The sequence below is a fragment of the Eptesicus fuscus genome, chromosome 13 (genome assembly GCF_027574615.1).
Source record: "Eptesicus fuscus isolate TK198812 chromosome 13, DD_ASM_mEF_20220401, whole genome shotgun sequence".
NCBI lineage: Eukaryota > Metazoa > Chordata > Mammalia > Chiroptera > Vespertilionidae > Eptesicus > Eptesicus fuscus.
In genome coordinates, this window is record NC_072485.1 from 67,248,222 (window position 1) to 67,265,727 (window position 17,506).

The following is a 17,506-nucleotide window of genomic DNA, read 5'->3' on the forward strand; positions in this document are numbered from 1 at the left end:
AGAGAGACACATATATTGGTTGCCTCCCACATGGGCCCTGACCAGGGCTGGGGATCGAACCTGCAACCGAGGTACATGCCCTTGACTGGGAATCAAACCCTCAACTCCTTCGTGCTCGGGCAGATACTAACCACTTAACACACTGGCCAATACTGGAATACATTATTATTTTTAAAAATTATGTTTTTATTGATTTCAGAGAGAGGGAGGGAGAGTCAGAAACAGTGATAAGAGAGAAACATCAACATCGATCGGCTGCCTCCTGCAAGCCCCCCACTGGGGATTAAGCCCACAAACCTGGGCATGTGCCCTGACTGGGAATCCAACTGTTGACCTCTTATTAGCATGGGGTCAACGCTCAACCACTGAGCAACACCATTCTGGCCACTTAAGTAACCTTAATAAAGTTCATAACAGGTAATTAAAGCTGTGATCTTAACTCACCAAAATAGTATATCAATTAACATTAAGCTACTCTTTGAAGAATCAAAGTTGTGTAACAGGGCTGCTCAGAACAATTAAAGTATATAAGTCACTATACACAGCTAAGAGGTTTTTATTTTATTTTATATAGTTTTACTATTTTCAGAGAGGAAGGGAAAGGGAGAAAGAGAGAAACATCCGTGGTGAGAGAGAATCATTGATTGGCTGCCTCCTGCATGGACTGAGCCTGCAACCCAGGCGTGTGCCCTAACCAGGAATCGAACTGTGACCTCCTGGTTCATAGCTAGCTCGATGCTCAACCATTGAGCCACACTGGCCAGGCAAGAGGTTTTTAATAAAATGCTGAACACTTGTATGCCTGTGTTTTCTGGGACATGAAAGTGCCACTATTGTACGAATCCTGCTGCGTTCTTTTCAGTATATTAAATGGTATGGATGGGGCTCTGCTTTGCACTAGGAGATCTAGGTATATGCTATCATTGAGCATCTTTTGTTCATAATTACTGCTGTATTACCTATGAGGGGCAAAGAGAAAATTTCAAATGTTTAATTTGCTAATAAAATGTATTAAAGTAAGTAATTATGGTGGACCAGTTAAATCTTAAGGATTTTCTTTAAGTTTTAGGGAAAGTGTGTTGTTGGGGGGCTACCTAGTATATTTGTGTATTTATGCCCCATAAACTTGGTATTGTGTACACATATACATCAGACAACTCAGTGATGGAAAGGAGCTGGGCATGCTCTTTTCTCTGGATCTTGCTTCATGACTGGATGACTTAGCAGTGTTTTGTAATTGAGGATTTCAAAGTATATCAGCATCAACATTTTTTTGTTTCTCTGTGGTAGGTACTCTTGTTTTTCCCTAAATAGTGGTACTAGGGAGAGATTTCTGAAATGGAAGAATATTTTCCTGAAAGTTAGAGATGTTAGAGTGGATGCTGAGTTTATTTTTATCTTTCTGTAGAATACACTTTCTCTACAGTTGGGGGGAAAAAACTCTGTAATTTTGCCTCTATGAACAGTGTGGTATTAATTTCATACTACTGTGAGACATTTTAGGTTTAAGTTACTTTATATTTTGAAATTACGTGCTAAAGAAATTTTAGGAATGGAGGAACCTTAGAAATCATGTAGTCCAAATCCTATATCCTCACATACTATATAATGATCCTATATAATAAAGAGATAATATGCAAATTGACCATCAATCCAACACACAAGATGACTGCCCCCATGTGGACACAAGATGGCCACCACAAGATGGCCTGCAGGGGAGGGCAGTTAGGGGTGGCCGGGCCGGCAGAGGAGGGCAGTTGGGGGCGACGAGGCCTGCAGGGGAGGACAGTTCGGGGGGGTGACCAGGCCTGCAGGGGAGCACAGTTGGGGGGGGGGAGCAGGCCTGCAGGGGAGGGCAGTTGGGGGCGACCAGGCCAGCAGGGGAGGGCAGTTGGGGTGACCAGGCTGGTAGAGGAGGGCAGTTAGGGGCGACCAGGCTGGCAAGGGAGGGCAGTTAGGGGTGACTGGGCCATCAGGGGACAACCAGGACTGCAGGGGAGGACAGTTAGGGGCAACCAGGCCGGCAGGGGAGGGCAGTTAGGGGTGAACAGGATGGCAGGGAAGGGCAGTTTGGGGCAATCGGGCTGGTAGGGCAGCAGTTAGGCGTTGACCAGGCTGGCAGCGGTGTGGTTAGGGGCAATCAGGCAGGCAGGCAGGTGAGCGGTTGGGAGCAAGCAAGTTTTGTGCACTGGGCCTCTAGTTTAAGATAACTGTAGGTTCCCTTAGTGAGAGTGCTGGTAGATGGAACCCATGGAGGGTCTAGGCCTGTCTGTCCTCAGTCTTTCTGTTTGCATAGCATTTATAGTTTGTACTTACTCCATGTTTTAGTTCTAGTCATATACTATCAGCCTTTATTATCTCGTGTTAATCTTATCCAAGAACTAGGTTATAAATATTGGGGTTAAGTGATAGTATGGCTTATATTTGTTCTATAGCCCATATAATACTGAATAAATAAATATATAGACAGTGTGACATATTTGGTTGATTCATTAAGACCTAAATCACAGAATCATTTGATCCATTCTATGCATTTCTTTTTTAATATTTGATTTCAGAGAGAGGAAGGGAGAGGAAGAGAAATAGAAACATCAATGATAAGAGAGAATCATTGATTGGCTGCCTTCTGCATGCCCCCTACTGGGGATTAAGCCCACAACCTGGGCATGTGCCCTTGACTGGAATCGAACCCGGGACCCTTCAATCCACAGGCCAACACTCTAGCCACTGAGACAAAGGGCTCAGCTGTGCATTAAAAACAGTTTTTAGGGCTCAGCCGTGCATTAAAAACAGTTTTTTAAAAATTGATTTTTAGAGAGAGGAAGGAATAGAGCAGGAGAGAAATAGAAACATCAGTTGGCTGCCTCGTGCACCCCCCCTGGGGATCGAGCTCACACACTGGACATGTACTCTGTAATCTGGGAATCGAATATGCAATGGGATGACACTCAACCAACTGAGCCACACCGACCAGGGCAAAACCATGTGTTTTATCTTTGGAGCATTCACTCTGCTCAAAAATTAGGCTTTTCCTATATTTCACATTGAGATAAATCTGAATGACTTGTTCTAAGGAAAGTAATTTTGGGGATATAAGTACATATTTGGGTTCTGATTTTATAAGCCAGCATCCTGGGAAATACATTTTTAATATTATATCAGAAATTATTTTAACTTTTTCTTACCAGAAAAAATAGACCCCAAAATATAGTCTGAATTGGAGTGAGATCTTTCTGAAAACAGCAAACGGTCAGTAAAGATTAAGCTCATTCACAAATATGGGAAATAACTTTTCTTTGTGTTAAATTTCAGATTTTAAATGATAAATTAAGCCTCACGTATACTGCTGATCTGGTAAGAATCTGACCCAGTAAAGTTTTCACAACGTCTTTTCTGTTTCCCTGGGCTGAGGGATTCTTGGTGTAAGTCACTGAAATTATTGGGAAGTTCCTTAATTGAAATACAATCTCTCAAACCTTCCTTCAAGTACCAGCCGGCATGGCTCTGTTTTTTGTCTGGAGCATGTGAACAGAGTGCATGTGTGTGAGATAATTGGGCTTTCACTAATGGCCCCCTTTCAGCAACCATGTATGGGTAAAGCTGTTCTGGTCTTCTGCTCCTCCCTCTCTGAGCACGGAGCAGAATCTGTTCTGCTGAAGCTCCTGTTCCACTTTTCAGGTTTCTATATTTGTACAGCAGCAGCAGGCGCAGCCCACTAGCTAGGCCTGTGTGGCTGCCCTGTGCACCCATACTGGCTCAGGCCTGCTGTGGACTCAGCCAGGGCTCGAAGTCTGTGTTCTTGCATGCGTCCATCTGTCTGTCTGTGTACATTTCTGTGGAGGACTCAGATTTTCAAGTTAACGAGGTGACTGGTTTGTCTTTGTTTTGTTTTGTCAATTATAAATTATAGAGAACGTTCCAGAATTTCTGGGATGGGGTGAGGAGGCAAGATTTGTATTATTTAACAAAATACGTTTTAGAGAGAGGATGCCAAATTGGTAAAATACAGTGTCACAAATGGTCTTGGGGTTCTCTCTTAGAAACTTATCTCATTAAGTAGTAGTGTGTGTGGTATTTTTTCCTTTTTTTCTACTGATCACTAAAATCACTTCCTTGGGGATGGAAATGAATTCCTTTCCTGGCATACAAATTTCCTGATGTAGATTTGAGCAGAAAAGGCTGAGACACCTCTGCACCCTTAAGAAATGATTTTGTGTAGTAGAGGCTAAAGCCTCTTAACTTGGCCATTTGCTGGGAAAGAAACTGTGGGAAACACCCTGTTGCTTTGGCCTGTGCTATGTTTGTACTGATGCAGAGTGCTTTGTCTTCTGCAAAGCAGAAGTTGTAAAGTTGGGCCTTACACAGAGGGCTTGCAATGTGTTTTGGTGTCATGTCTATTTAAGGAATAGTAGGGGACGTGACATGTAGACAGATTTCAGGCTATTTCCAAACCGTCTTGAGTTTGTTACTATATTTTTAAAGGCTGCTTTCTTGATTTGTTATGAGATATCCTGATTAGATAGAAATGAATTCCTCACTCTTAGTCAACTTAAGTCTAAATTCAAGTTTGTTTGTTTTATACTTTATCCCCTCCCCCAATCCCTATGAGTCATAAGTATACAGACTTGGGAATAGAATTTGTCAGCTGAGTAGGGATGAGACAGTTCTCTGCACATATTTGTAACTGTGGCGGGTGAGGAGAGAAAAGGACTTTAAATGTTAGCGAAACACATTCACTGAGGCAGCTCCTTCCTGTGGCTGTGTGGTATGGTTGCAGAGTTCCATGCTACTATTTGCTGATGTATTCTGACTCTGAATCACATTTGCCATTTGTCTGTTGTTGGCTTTGGGTGTATGTGTTTGTTTAGAGCCTAGGACCTGGTGCTGAGCCTCTCCTGGGTCCTGTGTATTAAACGACTTTCTGTTGAGTGTGGTATTAAATAGGCTTCATCTTCCCCTTCTTTGCAACTCTTAGTATCCATCTCATTTTACCATCCTACTAATGTTTTCCCATTTTTATCATGAATCACTATATACTCTTTGTAGGGGATGTCATTGGAGATTAAACTCAGTGACAACTCTTTGATATTATAGATCAACCTCAGTAAAGGACACTGTAGCTAGCACATCTCTTCCACGTTTCCTTTCATTCTTTTTAAAAAAATAATGTATATTTTTTATTGATTTCAGAGAGGAAGGGAGAGAGAGAGAAGCATCAATGATGAGAGAGAATCATTGATTGGCTGCCTTCTGCACTCACCACACTGGGGATTGAGCCTGCAACCTGGGTATGTGCCCTGACTAGGAATCAAACCGTGACCTCCTGGTTCATAGGTCGACACTCAATCACTGAGCCATGCCAGAGAGGTACTAAGAGTTGCCAAGAAGGGCATAATATCTTTATTAATCATGAGTCCCTAAAACTTTTTGGGACTCATCCTGTCTCACCATAGGCACCAACCTTAGAACCTGGAATAATAATGATAGGAAACATTTATTGAACTTCCATGTGCCAGGTACTGACTAAATGCTATATAAATCTTTTAATTCTAATAAATACCCTGTAAGGTAGATACTATAACTATAACCACTTTACAGACGAGGAAACAAGTATAAAGAAGTTAAACAACTTACCCAAAGTTACCTGTCTAGTAAGCGGCAAAACTGGGATTAGAAAGCAGTGTGACTAGAATCTGAGTGGTAGGGTATATTGTGGTTTGACAGTATATATTTATCATAACATTTGGAATATTATTTGGGATTATTGAATCATAAGTCAGTCTAACCCAGTTTCATTTTAGAATTTCCTTATGAAAATGACTGTATGACTTTGGTTTTGCAGGTCACTGTCAACAAATTCATTTATTGATGATAAAGAGCTGCATGGCAAATAACAAGTCCATGAGCATTCCTGAAATTACTAGTATATCTCTGCTAGTGCCAGACTATTTACCGAAGATATTAAAGCAGAATTTTAGCTTCCTTAACTCTTGTTCCCTGCACTACACATTCTCAAGAGAAGCCCTCATAGCGGAAGCATGAGAAAGGAACACTGGCAAGTTTTGCCTAACTCATTAACTAGATCTGTGTGAATATAACAGGATAACAGGGAGGTCTGTTCAAAGAAATGATGATGGGAGAATTATGATAGGCTGGGTAATTTCATTGGAGGGTAGCAAAAATGATGTTCTATCTTAGTATGATTGAATAGCACAAATGTTTGATTTAGATAGGGAATAAGAACCAGTTCTCCTGAGATGTTTTTTAGTCTCTGTCTCTCAAATTGATGGCAGATATGCTTTCCCTTGGATATACGCAGTGCAATGTTTTTGGTTGTGGTGTAAGTTATGTCTTCTGAATAAGACTTATAAACTCATTAAAGGCAGGGATCAGGCCTTTTTTTGTACTGCCTAGTTCTGGGTTTATAGTGGATGTTCTCTACATGTGTTTTTGATTGCTAGAGCTCCCATTTTATAAAGAGTTTGGTTTTTTTAATACTCACCTGAGGATATTTTTCCATTGATTTTTAGAGAGAGTGGAAGAGAGAGGGAAAGACAGAAATATCAATATGTAAGGAACACATCGATTGGTTGCCTCCTGCACAGCCCTGGATCAGGGCCTGCACCGGGGAGGAGCATGCAACTGAGGTACGTGCCCTTGACTGGAATTGAACCCAGAATCCTTTGGTTCGCAGGCCGGCGCTCTACCCACTGAGCCAAAGTGGCTAGTGCTAAAGAGCTTGTTTTCATAAAAATGAAATCAAAACACTCACAAGTTTAATTTTGTGGAACAATTATTTTTTTTTTAAAGGAGTGATTTGAAGGCGTTGACAGATCATATAAATGGGTATTTAAAGGTCAGAAGTGCTTTTAGAAGCACAATTTGAGAGTAATGAAAGCACGATAATTGAAGTAATAAAAAAAAGCGATAGTATTGAAGATATTTAGAATTTGCCCTAGAGCTAGCCTGAACATAATTTCTGACTGGCTGAAGCAAAAGTGTAATTTTTGTACTTTTTGGCATATAACCTAACAGTTCCAGAAATCATTTCCATAGAAAGAAGTATTTTCTAGTTTTGTAGGATTATGATATTAAGAACAGAAAAGATTGAATAAAGTTTCCTGCTTGTCAACAAAACAGGATAAACCTCCTGAGACAGGGCCATATGGAAGCATCCTGCTTGCGTGCCCATGTGTTTGGGGTGAGGTTGGGGCAGATGGTACAGGCAGGGTTCTTGGCTACTTGGTCAATGGTTTTAGAGGTGATAGAAGTTAGATGCTTGGTACTGTGGAAGGGCTGTTATATGTTGTATGTATTGGTCATATCTGAGTAACAGGTCGAGTGAGCTTAGTGAAGGATATTGATGAGTTGGGTAGTGTGGGGGCTAAGATAAGGGAAGAGGTGAGGAGATGCTGACCTGGAATGATATCTACAATTTGATCTTAACCTCCCTCTGAGATCAGGGAGCGGGAGACAAGACACAGTGTGAGAAACAGGATTCCAGATTCCTGGCCTCTTCTGTTCCCTAGAGCCTTCAAGTAAGATGTTGCAGAACTAGCGTTTTTCTATTAAGCTTGAAGCTGTTTTGATTCCTTTGTGAGATACTAGCCAGAAGCTGTATTTATAGAATTTGTTTTGACATATTATCTCACACTGTCCCTTTACTGGAATTCAGCTAATGGTGCACTTTCCCTGGTAGAAAAGGTTGATTGAAGAAAATGTACACATAGATATACAGCTGAGTGATTGAAAATGGCTCCAAACTTTGTAAATAGGCCAGCCTTAATATCAGTTGAGTTGCTGGGGTAATTTCAGACGGTGTAGTATAACTACCCAGCTCACTCCAGCTCACTTGTGGTACACTGCTGGTTCACCTGGACAATGGCTGTTTCCACACACAAGTTTCAGGCAAAGCAGGAAACAAACAAAAGGACTTGTTTTGGAACAGCGTGAGTTAAGCTTTTTCTTTACTTTGTACCTCATAGTTTCAAGAGTTTCCTTTTAAAATTTTTCTGTAAAATGGCCCTAGCTGATTTGTCTTAGTAGATAGAGCCGTGGTTGGCAAACTGCTGCTCGCGAACCACATGCGGCTCTTTGGCTCCTTGAGTGTGGCTCTTCCACAAAATACCATGGCCTTGGCAAGTCTATTTTGAAGAAGTGGTGTTAGAAGAAGTTTAGGTTTAAAAATTTGACTCTCAAAAGAAATTTCAATCATTGTACTGTTGATATTTGGCTCTGTTGACTAATGAGTTTGCCGACCACTGGGATAGAGCATCAGCCCTCAGACTAAAGGGTCTTGGGTTAGATTCTAGTCAAAAGCACAGACCTCCGTTGCAGGTTTGATCCCCCGCCCTGGTCGGGCTTGTGTGGGAAGGAACCACTTGATGTGTCTCTCTCACATCAATGTTTCTCTCCCTGTGGCTCTGCACCTCCCTTCTACTCTCTCTAAAAATCAATGGGAAAGTATCTTCAGATGAGGATTAACAATAAAAATTTACTGTAGAATAGGTAACATCAATTTGTAAATAATTCAGCCAGTATTCCACATTTGCAACGTTGTTAGCAGTTTTTTCTTTATCCTTCCAGAGTTGTTCTGTTTATGTACAAACCATGTATAATTCCTTTCTTATTATATAAATATATCCTTCTGATCAATCCTTAATAGAGGTTGGAACTGCCTTCTTTATTCTCTTTAATAGCTGCAGTATTCTGTTGTATTGCTATACTATACATTTTTTAACCAGCACCCAAATGATGAGAATATGTATGTTTCCAGTTTTTGCTATTATAAATAGTATTCTTACAAATGACCCTTTGCATACTCTATGTACATCAACTATTTGAGGGGTGTATTTCTAGAACTGGAATCGCTGGATTCAAAGGGCATGTGCAGTTTTCAGTATTGATAAGATACTTAAGATCTTTTAAAAATGTTTAGCAAGGGATATTATCCTGAAGAATATTATTAGTGGTCAGAAAGGTCTCAATGCAATGGCAGTCAAACTAGCATCCCAAAGAGTTACTAGAATGAACATATGATCTGAAATGGAAGATTTAAGAAACCTTGATAAGTTTTATTATTATTATTAAAAAAATTTTTTTTGTTAATGGATATTTTTTCCATGTTTTTAGATAGAGTGGAAGGGATAGGGAGAGACAGAGAGAGAAACATCAATGTGAGAGAGACACATTGATCGGCTACCTCCCCCATGCACCCCTGACCTGGGCCATGCATCAAGCCTGCAACCGAGGTATGTGCCCTTGACCGCAGTAGAACCCTCCACCCTTCTGTTTTGAGGGCCAGTGCTCTAACCACTGAGCACCGGCTAGGGCGAGATAAGTTTTATTATCAAGCCTAGCAATCATTATCGCCACAGAAGAAGTAAGTTGCCTAGAGTAGGCAGGAGCAGCCCCTCCTTTTTTTTGAATCCTCACTGGAGGACATGTTTAGAGAGGAAAAACAAATATTGATGTGAGAGAGAAACATTGAATGGCAGCCCTTTATAGATGCCCCGACCGGGGATTGAACCTACTGAGCCACTCCAGCTGGGCCGCCCTCTTTTTTAAATTAAAAAAAAAAAATTTGTTTTTATTTTAAGGGAATTAATGATGGTAGCTGAATCTGCAAGTCATCTCTCTCTCTCTCACACTCTCACTCTCAAAATGTTAGTTTCACCCATTTATGATCTTTACCAATTAGAAAAACATTTGTGTTACCTGGCTCAATTTCGTCCTTTTACTCTTAAAACTATCAGATGGATATGAGACCATTTAGTCATCATAATTAGCCTTGAAATTCCAAGTAGTTATACTTAAAGTTCAGTAATCACTTCAGAAAATAAAAGCAACATACTATTTTGAGCTTCCCCTCTAAAAAGCATTTTACAAATGGACTTATTTTACCAGAGTGCCGTGATTCCAGAAAGTACAACTCTCACTGGCTGGTTATGGAACCTGGGTCACTTAATTTGTTCTCTTCATTTTAATTCCCTCATCTGAAAATGGGAGTGAAAATGCTAAAGAATCTCCTTTGGGCACTCAGAAAAATAATTATAAAGTCATTTCCAGAGGTTATGTATTACAGAAATGACTCTTCGGAGACATCAAGATTATAAAGTAATTTTAGAAGTAACTCTTGACAATGTTTTAGAAAAAAAATTAGTCACATTCTGCCTACATGGTACTAACATATGGTGCAGCCCTGATGAGCTGCACAAGTGGGCTGAAATCAAAATGCAGTTGGAGAGGAGCAGTAGTGACTCACTAGATGAGATGGATTTGGCCTTATGGCAGGGCAGTGAAACTGAGGCGGAAATGGTGGTCTTATAACATGGCCAGATTTAAGCAAGTGATACGTGAATATCATGGAAAAGTGTAAGCACTGAGCCCTCAAGTTTGAATTAGGTGCTTTGTTTCAGTCCCTGTAGGAAGGTAGGTCTTTAGAGTCCCCACTTCTACCACATAATGGGGAGTCTTTGCTGCCTGTGATTTCTGTGCATGGTTCCATGTCTTGAAGGTAGAAGCCACTAGTCAAATATTTAATTTTGATATTGCCGGAACACTGGGTTCAAACTAGAAAGATACATGAAAAAGTTAGCAATTCTCCCCAGAGAATAAAGCCACATATTAGCTTAGCTACTATGTGTAAATTACTGCTGCTACATCCAGCAATATGTTGCCCAGTTCTAATAGTGCTGCCAAGGAAACTGGAGGAGCTAAAACAGAATGAGATTCCTACACCCACCCCCAACCCCCTATAGAGAGCTATAGTAGGAGAGAGTGAAGACTTTATGGGGATTTGAGAATTATTTTGAGAGTATTGGCATTTTAGAAGGAAGTAGGAAAAGAGGTTTAAAAACTATGTATTTTACATTCCCTCTCTGCTTAACCTGAACACCTCCAAATAGGATCTCCATTAGGTGAGATGGCTTGTTTAGGTGCCTGTATAGTCGTATGGAAGGATCACATAACTAGACAAAAGATGGGATGGTAGATAGGGAAAGGAAGGAGAACAAAGAGCCAACTCACCCACCCCCATCCAACTTTACTGCCCCCCCTCCCTTTTTTTAAGCAGTTTCAGAGGACTAGATAATTATGTTGGCTTTGTAAAATAGGTGTTATATTTATTGGTTAATTGTGACACATAGGAAGGATGTTATTGGCAAAATCATGCCAATTCTGACTGATTCTTAAATATGGGCTGCTCACAAGAAAAAGTTTATAATTGTAAGTGGAAAAAAGTAGTTTACACAATGGTATATAGAGTATACTTAATTTGATAATAATTACGTGTATTTGAGTGTGCATGAATCAATATATACATAGAAAAGAGCCTGGTAGGCTTTTTTACCTAAACGCTAGGTTATCTAGGTAATTTTTTTTAATTGAGGAAGTAGAAAAATTAAAGGGAAATAAGTACTTAATAAATCTACTTGTATTAAACCGCAGGGGTAGGCTGCTCATCGTGTTGCTTTTACCCGAAGTTGAAAGGGGGGATTCTTTTTTTTTTTTTTTTATGAAAAAGTACACATATTTATGTGCAGATATTTTAATGTAAATGCAAAATTTATAAATTAGAGTAGATAAACTAGGGAATTCCAGTTCAACAATTGAAAGTCTGATAACGTGTTATCTTTATTCCAGGTGTCTTGGGAATATAAGTAGAAAAGAAGAGGGACTTATTTGTTCACAAAATGATAGCATATGAAATATATTTCATTAATACAAATTTAGAAATGAGATTTATACATAGTTTCTCCTAGGTATCTCATATGTGGTGGGAATTGAACTAGACCTTAAATAATGGTTTAAAATCCGGAGAAAATAGGATTGTGCTTTTAGATGATTTAGTGATAATCTGGATTAATCTAGTCCCATCTTCTAGTTTTATATATGAGGAAACTGAAGCCCAGGAAAAGTGACTCACTCAAGATCACACAAATGACATCAGATCTGGCCTTTGTCTAACATACTGTTCGTTTTGTTTCTTTGCAGCAGAGAGAATCAAAGCTCAGGTGATTAGAGAATCTGATGAAAATTTTGGATTCTCTCTTCAGGAAATCTCCCATGTCCATCTTCACACAGTTCCAAAAAAAACCAAAAGTCATAGGGTTTATAGACCTACTATTCCCCTTTCTTCAAAGCTCATCTATGGACTTTGAAGAGATCTGAAGTTCTCAGATTAAGAATCTTGATGAAAAAGGGAGGTCTTAAAATTGTTGCAACATTGCACAACAATGTTGACATACTGAACTGTATTAAAAATGGTTAAGATGGTAAATTTTATGTATGTGTTTTTCCACAGCTTGTTTTAAAAGCTGAAAAAAAAATGTTGCCACTAAAGAAAGGATGAGTATACTGGCCAATGGAGGAGATGAAATTGGGATCTGTTTATAAACTCTTCTACTAGGGTCAGGGAGAGGACACACATAGATGACTCAGTCAGTAAAGAGTCAGAAGCCCTAAACTTAAGCCTGAATCATGGAAATAGTAGTCACAGAGCAGTGTCACAAGGGAAAAAAGGATGTTTGCACACCCCAAGAGCAAGTGTTAAGTTCTATCCCTGTTGACAAAGACAAGTCAGAACTACCAGGTGTACTGGTTAATAATGCGATTTTGTAAACAAAGAAAACACGATAATTTCAAGAGAAACATCAAAAGTGCTTTTTTAAAAAGATATTTCTTTATTGATTTTAGAGAGGAAAGGAGGAGAGAGATAAACATCAATGATGAGAGAGAATCATTGATTGGCTGCCTCCTGCACACCCCCTTCTGGGGATCAAGCCTGCAACCCAGGCATGTGCCCTTGACTGGAATCGAACCCGGGACCCTTCAGTCCGCAGGCTGACACTCTATCCACTGAGCCACACCGGTTAGGGCTCAAAAGTGCTTTATTCAAAGTAATGTCCATCGCTAGCTACACATTTCCCCCATCTTTCAGGTAATTTGTGGATACCGTCCCAACAGAATTTTTCTTGTTTTGAGGCAAACCATTCAGAGACCCAGTTTTACACTTCTTCGTACGTTTTACGTTTTGAAGTGCTGCTCAGAAAGTGCGTGTGCCATCGATCGGAACAAGTGGTCATCTGAAGGAGCAAGGTCTAGTGAATACAGCAGGTGGATTCATACTTCCCAGGCAAGATCTTTTAACTTGTCTCCAACTGGTTTTGAAGTGTGTGATGGTGTGTCATCATGAAGCAAAATTACTTTGCCGTGTCTTCTGGCACATTCTGGTCGTTTCACAATCAAAGTGTGGTTCAAATTGATTATTTGTTGTCAGTAGCGATCCATATCAATGGTTTCACCCGGTTTGAGAAGCTCATAATATACCACACCTTCCTGATCCCACCAAACACAGAGCATTGTCTTCTTTCCGAAGCAATTTGGCCTTGCAGTCGATGTTGATGGTTGACCTGGATCAACCTGTGATTTTGTGCGTTTGGGATTCTCAAAATAAATCCACTTTTCACCCCCAGTCACAATTTGATGGAAAAAAGACTTTCTTTCTTGCTGTTGAAGCAACATTTTACTAATGACTTTTTGGTTTTCCATTTGTCTTTTGTTCAGTTGATGTGGCACCCATTTTCCTTCCTTTAAAATCTTTCCTATTGCTTGTAAACGATTGGAAATCGTTTGCTGAGCAACATTTAATCTTTCTGCCAGTTGTTTTTGAGTTTGACATGCATCTTCATCCAATAATGCTTGTAATTGTTGGTCTTCAAACTTTTTCAGTTGCCCTGGACATTGTCTTTCACATTGAAATCATCACTTTTAAGTGTTTAAACCAGCGTTCACAAGTATCTTGAGGTTGAGCATGTTCACCATAAGCTTCCCGAAGTATACGATGACTTTCAGCAGCACTTTTCTTTAAAATAAAGCAATGAATTAAAACTTCCCGCAAATGCTCTTTTTTTGGCACGAAATTCGACATTTTCAAGCATAAAAATATCTATGATGTTAACACCTTCAGAAAATTTGACATAGGAAGTTTTGAAGCTTGCTGTCAATACAACAAAATAGCATACATATCAAATCGCATATATGTCAACATATGTGTAACTTGAAAAAAATCCACATTATTAACTGGTACACCTGGTAAGCCAGATTGTTCAACATAGAGTAATTTATTAGAGTGGAAGGAATTCTCTGGGAATAACAGAACTAGAAAGGAATTTACGTCCTGCTTCAGTGTACCTGTTTAATCCACCTAGTCATCCCCATTTACAGATTAGCAAAGCAGTTAAATAGTTTTTCTACAGTTATTCAGTCTTGGGTCCACCTATTTATTGCTTAGTACTTTTCCACATTTTATTGAATTTAATGCACTAGTCTTTTGAGGTAGATTCGACCCCATTAGTTGTGATGTGTGTTTCCAGGATCTGGGATTAGAATCTGAAGGCACCTGTTGTTTCCCTGCTACAGGTTCCCAAGGAAGATAAGTAGATTGGCTACCCCAGTCAAACTCTACTGGATTTTAGCACCGTTCCCTGGTGGAGTTTTGCAAAGAGATGAACCTGGCTAGTATGCGAAGTATGGAAAGCTTTGCAGTTGATCCTATTATCTGGTTACTTGGATTTCTAGAGTATGGGAGCAGGAGGACATGCAATTTTCCAAAGCAGTAAGCCCAGCCTTCCTTCCTATTAAACCGGCCACATAATAGCGAAAAAGAAAGAAGGGCATTGCAGGCAGTCTTAACAGGTAACAGACAGACATTTAAAAAAAGAGCACAATTTTCCCAAGTAATTTCTATCATTCTTTCCTCTTCCAGTTAGAAATTTGTACAATGGCTTGAATTCTGGTCATCCCTTTGGTTCCTTTTTTTTTTTTTTTTTAAATATATTTTATTGATTTTTTACAGAGAGGAAGAGAGAGGGACAGAGAGTTAGAAACATCGATGAGAGAGAAACATCGATCAGCTGCCTCTTGCACACCCCCTACTGGGGATGTGCCCGCAACCAAGGTACATGCCCTTGACCGGAATCGAACCTGGGACCCTTGAGTCCGCAGGCCGACGCTCTATCCACTGAGCCAAACCGGTTTAGGCCCTTTGGTTCCTTTTGAGATATGTAAAGTCTTCTTTTATAGGTGAGGAAACTGACACTTAGAGATGTTAATTAACTTGCTCCGAGTCACTTATCTACTAACAGCATGAAGTTTTCACTAACCTTAATTGTATCTCTCATGTGACTGAAACTTTCTACATTTATCTACTTAGAAAATTTGTCTTAGAAGAAAGGTCAGACTCAACTTTATGGCCCTCAGCATTTAAACAGTCTTTTTGTTGGTTTGTGTATGTGATCTTCCTCGTACACAGTTTTTAACCTGAGTTCTCCTTTCACCCAAGGTTTCGAGTGTCTGGCTTTGAACACATTTTTTTTTTTTTTTTTTATCTTCACCCGAACGTATGCTTATTGATTTGAGAGAGAGAGAAACGATCAGTTACTGACAGGGGATTGAACCCGAAACCTTTTGGTGTATGGGATGATGGCTCCAACCAAGTGAATCACTTGGCCATGGCTAACGTACCTGGCTTTATATTCCAAACCTTGTCATTGCCTGGATTCATGTGATCTTGAACAGTTACTTAATGTCTTTGAATCTTTTCTCATCTGTCAGTAAGGTTAGGATAGGTATGAGGATTAAATATAAGGCACCAAGATACTGCATGGCATATAATAAATGTTCAAAAAATGTTAAACTCATAATTATTATCACTTTGTAAATGTCTACACATTTCTCCCTACTTTCAGATAAGATTTACAAATTTTAAGTACCATATTTTATTAATTTGAGGATGCACACATTTATCATCATCTATGACATCTTTAATTCCTTGATTTGTAGTAGTAACCTATTCGATTCTGCTGTTCAAAAAACCACCTCAGCACTGCTTTTATGCTTGTCAAGGAACATCTTTGTCTTCAGGGAGGGTAGGTGTAGAGCAGGGGTCCTCAGACTTTTTAAACAGGGGCCCAGTTCACTGTCCCTCAGACCGGAGGGCCGGACTATAGTTTAAAAAAAACTATGAACAAATTCCTATGCACACTGCACATATCTTATTTTGAAGTAAAAAAACAAAACGGCAAAAACACCCGCATGTGGCCCGCGGGCCGTAGTTTGAGGACGCCTGGTCTAGCGTTTTGAATTCTGTTCTGTTTGAAAAAATAATTGGAAAATAATTTTGAGGACGCCTGGTGTAGAGTGTGGTGTCTCTCAGTTCTGGTTCTGGCTTTGACATTCAGGGTTCTTTAACTTTCCAATGTAGACTTCGTCCTTATTGACTTTGAGCAGTTCTCTGTGTATATAGCTGGAGGAGTTGTCGATGATGTTTGTAAGGATTTGGGCAGCTTTACAGAATTGATCTTTACTTGCAAGATTGTTTGATAATGTTTAAAAATAAAACAAATTGGTTTTGTGGTTTTTCTGTTTGCTTTTACCTTCAATTAACTTCCTTATCTTCTGACTTTTTTGGTTTCAGTGGTTCACCACCACCCTGCATTTACAGGGCTAGTGAGAAGCATTTACATAGGCAGGGACTTGGTTGCCTTTGAAGAATTTTATGCCTGGCACTTATTCAGGAAGGCCAGTAACATGGCCTCTCTACATTAATAGCACGGTCCTTAATTGTGAAAAGAACTGTGCAGCCTTTAGCTTTATTGTAGTTTTCCCATCCCAAAGCAGATGTTAAAAATGGTTGTTTTGATGACTTAGATGTATTGAAATTCAACCTCATGAATCCTAATCATTGTTTTACAATTTGTCTGACATTTTGGGGCAAGACTCTTTTAAGCCTTTTGGTACTTTAATTCCCCGTCTTTTAAGTTGATGGCGTTTTTAAATTCGTTTTAAGATGTTAAATGCAATTAATCTTTAAGGTATTGCGTACTTTAAAAATGGGAGAGGGCCCAGCCAGCTTGGTTCAGCAGTTGAGCATTGACCTATGAACCAGGAGGTCACAGTTTCATTCCTGGTCAGGGCATATGCCCAGGATGCAGGCTTGATCCCCAGTAGGGGACGTGCAGGAGGCAGCCTATCAGTGATTCTCATCATTGATGTTTCTATCTCTCTCACCCTCTCCCTCTTCTCTGAAATCAATAAAAATATATTTTTTAAAAACGGGAGAGGGAGGTACTCTTTTTTTAAATTTTATTTTAATCCTCACCCGAGGACATGCTCATTTATTTATTTATTTATTTATTATTTATTTATTATTATTTTTTATTGGTTTCAGAGAGGAAGAGAGAGGGAGAGAGAGAAACATCAGTGATGAGAGAGAATCATTGATTGGCTGCCTCCTGCACGCCCCCCACTGGGGATCGAGCCCACAACCCAGGCATGTGCCCTTGACCGGAATCGAACCCGGGACCCTTCAGTCCGCAGGCTGACGCTCTATCCACTGAGCCAAACCGGCCAGGGCCCGAGGACATGCTTATTTATTTTATTTTTAAAAAATATATTTTATTGATTTTTTACAGAGAGGAAAGGAGAGAGGGAGAGAGTTAGAAAC

General features: G+C 39.8%; 1 protein-coding gene across 5 annotated transcripts in view; it reads left to right on the forward strand.

The window, feature by feature from the left end:
- Positions 1–17,506, forward strand: part of CELF1 (CUGBP Elav-like family member 1) — a 76,866-nt gene that overhangs the window by 21,157 nt on the left and 38,203 nt on the right. The gene's annotated exons all lie outside the window — the stretch shown is intronic.